This window comes from Diplotaxodon limnothrissa, linkage group LG4, assembly GCF_057381915.1.
Source record: "Diplotaxodon limnothrissa isolate DT_005_m linkage group LG4, D_limnothrissa_male_GT1.1, whole genome shotgun sequence".
NCBI lineage: Eukaryota > Metazoa > Chordata > Actinopteri > Cichliformes > Cichlidae > Diplotaxodon > Diplotaxodon limnothrissa.
Window position 1 is genome coordinate 7,823,321 of NC_140599.1, and position 6,365 is coordinate 7,829,685.

The following is a 6,365-nucleotide window of genomic DNA, read 5'->3' on the forward strand; positions in this document are numbered from 1 at the left end:
ACATTATATATTACACTGATTTTTTTATTCAACAAATGCTAAGCTAAAATGCAGACACAGTATGTGAAAAAGTGCTCCCAAGTAGCTTCCCCTACAGCAGTCAGGCACTGATCAAGCACTTAATAAATTTATCATGTGTGTGTCAGTTTGCTTACTGGTCTGGAGTGTTCAGGTGTGTGTTTACACGATGTCTAGGAGGAAAGACATCGACAATTATCTTAGAAAAGCAACTGCTGATGTCTGTCAGTCTAGGAAGGGTTTTAAGACCAAATCCAAACAATTTGAAGTCCATCTACTCTGAAGAAGATTATTCAAAACATGCAACACCATTGCCAATCTTTCTAGGAGTGGAAATCCCAGCAAATTCAGCCCGAAGTCAGATTGTGCAATACAGAAAATAAACGAGCTACGTCTCAGACTCTACTGGCTTCTGTTAGCATGTTAAATGTGAAAGTTCAGTTAGAAAAAGACTGAACAAAAACGGCTTGTTTCGAAGAGTTGGCAAGAGAAAGCCTATTCAGTCTAAAAAGAAAATGGCAGCACGTTTTTGGTTTGCAAAGTTTCATCTGAACAAATCTTGTGGAACAACGTCCTTTGGACAAAAACACCTAAGTGGAGATATTTGGCCAAAATGTGGAGCTCTATATTTGAAGAAAACTAAACATAGCATATTAATACAAACCCCTCATACCAACTGTTTGTTGTTGAGTTGGCCATCAGCTCCTCTGTATACCGAAGTATTTCACAGTAAAATGTAAGGCCATTTGTCTGACAGCTAAAGCTTGGATGAAATTAGGTCATGCAACAGGACAATGATCCCAAGCACAAGAGCAAATGTACAACAGAATAACTGAAAAAAAGAAAAGAATCAGGTGTCTCTACAAGGTGATGAATCGTGGGTTGTGTGTAGTTTTCACACATGGCTTATGCATTTTGTCTCAGTTTTTGTAACCGTGTGTAATGCATGGTGATATTGTTCGTGTCAGGTTGTTTTTAAATAACTTTAGAACCTGTTAAAGATCAGATAATGTTTATTATATTTATTACAGTTAAAAAGGTGTATTTTCTCTTTCACATGGCGATACATAATAATAATAATAATGGATTGGATTTATATAGCGCTTTTCAAGGCCCCCAAAGCGCTTTACAATACCACTATTCATTCACTCTCACATTCATACACTGGTGGAGGCAAGCTACAGTTATAGCCACAGCTGCCCTGGGGCAGACTGACAGAAGCCAGGCTGCCATATCGCGCCATCGGCCCCTCTGGCCATCACCAGTAGGCAAGTAGGGTAAAGTGCCTTGCCCAAGGACACAACGACCAGGACAGAGAGCCCAGGGACCGAACCGGCGACTTTCCGGTTACAGATGCGATTCCCAACCCCCTGAGCCATGGTCGCCCCCCATAGACCAAAATCAGTATGAACCTAGTGCTATCATAGGTTTGATTGAATTAGCTCCATTAACGTAAAGAGTATATAGAAGTCCTTGATGCGTGTCTTACCCTCTCTCTCTCTCAGCTTTCCTGTCTATCATCACTGTTGCTATCCAAGAAATGCCAAGAAAATAATATTTTTTTTAAAAAGCCAGTAACTTATTAGGCTGTAGATGACATTGGCCTTGGCTCAGGCGATAGAGCGGGATATCTACCAATCTGATGGCTGGTGGTTTGATTCCTGACTCCTCCAGTCTGCATGTTTAAGTGTCCTTAACCCTGGAGAACCCATGGGGTCAAATTTGACCCCATGGTTTCCCTAGAAAACCAATGGGGTCGACTCTGACCCCATGGGTTCTCCAGGGTTGAAGAGTGTGGATGTTAAACAAGTCACAGAACCGGTGAATGAGTCTTATGGCAGAAAGTACTAATGAGTGTTCAGGTAGAGTAGAACAGCACCAGTCAATCTACCATCTGTAGAATTAAGTATTTTGTTCAATGTAGTTTACAATCCCGCCAAGTTGTGTGAATTTAAATGTGGCAAAGTGACCTAACCATGAGGTTTGTAGTTTCTTAATCGACTCAATCGTCCTCAGCTGACTGAAGTAATCAGAACACTTAAAGGACTGGTTCTGGCTGAAATTTAAAGTTTTGCTATTGATTTTGAAGACAACATTCCAGAACAGATCTGGAATATTTGACAGGATCCAATGAGTGTTTCCATGTTAGTTTTCAAGCCAACATAATAATAATGGATTGCATTTATATAGCGCTTTCTAGACACTCAAAGCGCTTTACAATTCCTCTATTCATTCACTCTCACATTCACACACTGGTGGAGGCAGCTACAGTTGTAGCCACAGCTGCCCTGGGGCAGACTGACAGAAGCGAGGCTGCCATATCGGGCCATCGGCCCCTCTGGCCAACACCAGTAGGCGGTAGGGTGAAGTGTCTTGCCCAAGGATCCAATGACCAGGACAGACAGAGCTGGGGATTGAACCGGCAACCTTTGGGTTACAAGATGAGCTTCCCAACCCCCTGAATCACGGTCGCCCCAAACCCCAAACATGGATGAGAAGTTATCAAAATACTTTGTTATGTCAAAGAATAGAGTGCTCATCCCTGTACACTGCTGTGGGACTTTTTTTTTCCGTGTGTTTGACGTGTGTTTGACTGTGCGTAAAAGCTACTGTAGTGTGCCTGACGTCACCCTGGGAACAATGAGGTGGTTTTCCTGTTTTACTCCAGAGCGTTAACTCTTCTTTCCCCCATAGGCGGGCAGACGACAAGGAAAGGAATGCAGCAGATTCAGGGGGGTCCGTGTAACAGGGAGCTAGGGAGGACAGGGAAAGCGACTCCCAAGTAGCATGATTCATTCCCTCTTCTCTCTTTTGAGTGCATTTGAACGTTAAGATTATTGCTGGCATGCCAGACTCAGAGAGGAACATTCTGGAAAAGCCAGAGATGGATGAAAAAGAGAGGAACAGAGAGCAGGATGTGTGGCTGTGGTGGTTGGGATACCCAATGAAAGAGTGCAAATAACTATTGGATATACACTGTTACACCGTAGCAATGCAAGGGCTTCAAGTCAGACAGTGGCAGATTTATACAGACCCAGCTGAAATTAATTAGTGCAGAGCACTGGTCTGCATGAGAGACTTTTGGAGACCACAATGGGATTGGCATGTTCACAGTCTAGCATGCCATAGCTACAATCTGTCATGGTAATCCAAAGACAGAAAGCAAACATTGCAGGACCTAAAAGTTCCTTCTCAGTTTCAGGAGTTTAGAACCCAATTGATATCCACCCAGATGGTCCAGTGTTGATCAAGGGAAAATAGTGGGTCTAATGGCAAAATTTTCCCTCCATATAATGATGATTATATACAGGAAGGCATAACTGTTTCTGTTATGGGGCAGGGATAGCTCAGTGGGGCAGGGATAGCTCAGTAGGTAAAGTGGTCGCCCCATGATCGGAAGGTCGGCGGTTCGAATCCACTTAACGGCTACCCTGAGGTACCCCTGAGCAAGGTACCGTCCCTACACACTGCTCCCCGGGCGCCTGCTTAGTGGGCTGCCCACTGCTTCACTGAGTGAATGGGTCAAATGCAGAGAAAAACAAGTAATTTCCCCATGGGGATCAATAAAGTATCCATTATTATTATTCTTGGACAAGGTTTGAATTCCATTAGCTTAAAGGAATCATTAAGAATGTGGTAAAGGAGCCATGTGGTTGTTTTTCATAATTCAGCTGATGGAGGAGTCCAAACAGTCGGTGCTCAGTGGAGCCTGATTGGCTTGCTGTAGAATACCAGAATTGGCAGGTCAACCTCTGACGCCCTTTGGTTTTCACAGATGTGAGCAGGTTCACCCTGAGCACATGTGACAGATGTGAAAAGGTCTCGAGAAGTTGAGGAGAACCTTGTACTACCTGTAAAATCGGTTCGTGTGACCAGTTTGGTGATGGGTCAGCGATGGTCTAGGCAGGCATATCCATGGAGGGACACACATAGGGTGCCGTAGCCTGACCTCTACAGGTTAGGCTACTGCACCCTAACTGTGTCAAGATGAAATTCTTTGGATCCAGTGTCAAACACTACACAGGTACAGTGGTTCCTGGGTTCCTACTAGTGCATGACAATCCTCAGCTTCCTGTGGGAAGAGCATAGAGGCAGTTGCTGTAAGATGAAGGAATTGATACCATGGACTAGTCCCCACACCTGCCTGACTTAAATCCAACAGAAAACCTCTGGGACATTATGTTTTGAGTTCCATGAACTCAAAGTTGCTCCAATGACATCTCAGTAGCTTGAAAGCATTTAGCTTCATGTGCAGAAGGTGGTCATTGTCCATAGCATTAACCGTGGACAATGACCATGGTTAGCCATGCTCATTTGGATGACCTCTGGGTCAGCTGATGGAGGAATCTTAACGGTATGTTGACTGAAATTGAATTCAAATAGCACTTGTTTTATACACTATAAGGACGGAAGGAGAACCTACACAGTACACCTACAGGAACTTTTATGACATTCATTGTGAATTGGTTCCTCTTTGTGGCTATAACAGCTTCCACTCTTTTGGGAAGTTTTCCTACTGGATTTTGGAGTGTTCCTGTGGGAATCTTCTGCATATTCATCCTGAAGAGCATTTGTAAGGTCAGACTTTGATGTTAGACGAGAGAGCCTGACTCACAGTCTTCATTCTAGTTTGTCCCAAAGGTACTTTATAAGGTTGATGTCAGAGATCAGTGTAGTCCTATAAAGTTCTTACAAATAAAACTTATCCAACAATACATTGCCATTAACAGAAAAGTGCCTTCCTTAAAAACTCACACAATATCTAAAGCATTAAGATTTCCCTTCGCTGGAACTAGGGGCTCAAACCAACTCTGGAAAAACAACCAAATACCATTAATGAATTCAGCGATAGAGGTGTGTCACCCAGTACTGCTGCTGCCCATACTTACCATATAAAGCATATTCTGTAATGAATTGTGTAACAGTTGCATTTTGGCCATGTTCTATTGAAAAAGAAAGTTTGGAATTTTGTGGCAAAATCAATGCAAACTGAGAGAGTAAAGGGAAATTTAATAAGGATGTAGCTCGCAGTGAGGCTGCAAACATTTCAGTACCTGTAGGTGAGTTAAAGACTCAATTTCCACGTTGTAAGTTAAGACAGACTTTTGTTTGTTTGTTTGTTTCTTAGAATGCATGTCTTTTTGGAGCAGACTTATTTGTGGAAGAAATACAAACTTGGAGAAGGCTTTAAATTATTTGTTAAAAGTTTGTTAAGGTGTCAGCTAATTTGCTAAAATGCCAGCTAAAGCAATTAGATACTGCCAAAAGGCAAAATATAGCATCCAGTTGCAAGGATGGCTATTCAGCCTCCTCTGGAAGAATTCCTCTGCAAAGCACTAAACCCCCAATTTTGTCCCAGAGGTCACAAGTAGCACTCAGTGTTGTAGCTCACTGCCATCTGTTTTAAGCGTATGTGTGTGTGTGAGAGATGGAGAGAACAGGTGAAAAAGAGGCAAATTGTAAAGCACTTTGGGTAAAAGCACTACATAAATGCAGCCACGGGGCACTGCGGATGCTGCTTGCTCTCTCAGAGTGTCCTAACCTGACAGTTTGGTTGCTTACAGCACTTATGAGTAAGAGATAAAAGCACTTGAATTATAAGATGAATCGAGGTGAAACCTTGAATGAATGTGTGAATTGCAATCAGCTGATGTAGTTGGTAGGGTAACAGTGACGGGAAGTGAAGCATCAGCTCCAAAGCTGTGATTAAAGAAACACTTTAGATTAAATATTAGATTAATGTCTTTAGCTCTACACTTTTAATGCAAGTTGTTATCCACCAGAATTATGCTGTAGAAGTGTAAAAATGTAAAATGCTAAATGTAATAAAGTACAGGGACAATGAGAAGAACATATAACAATAATATTGTAGTTTATGAAAATGCTACCTGTTGAGTTCAGCGCATCAGTAACAGGCTTAATGCTGAGATTACTGAAAGTCCAATAAAAAGAGTAGAGAAACATCATAATGGACCTCATGAACTGGTTAAAGCACAACCTTAAACTCTCACAACATAGTAAAAGCTGACACTCCTAACCTGAAAGCAAATCAAACATTATCAAAGCACAGTAGATTACCATAAACAGCCTGTTAGAATATAGAAATCTGGATTAATTCTGCGTGCCAGGAGATGTGCTCATTTATGCACAATCGCATTCCCTCATGTGCACACGCACACACAAACTAAGCGAGGGTCTTATAAACATTTCACAGGGAGAAGAAGAAGCACACACATGGAATTTGGACGCTTTATTTGGGCATGATGGGAGAAGGGAAGGGCCTGAGCTGACTGGGAGAGGGATAGAAATGTAATGTCTCGTGAAAGAGGAATCCCTCACACTAAAAA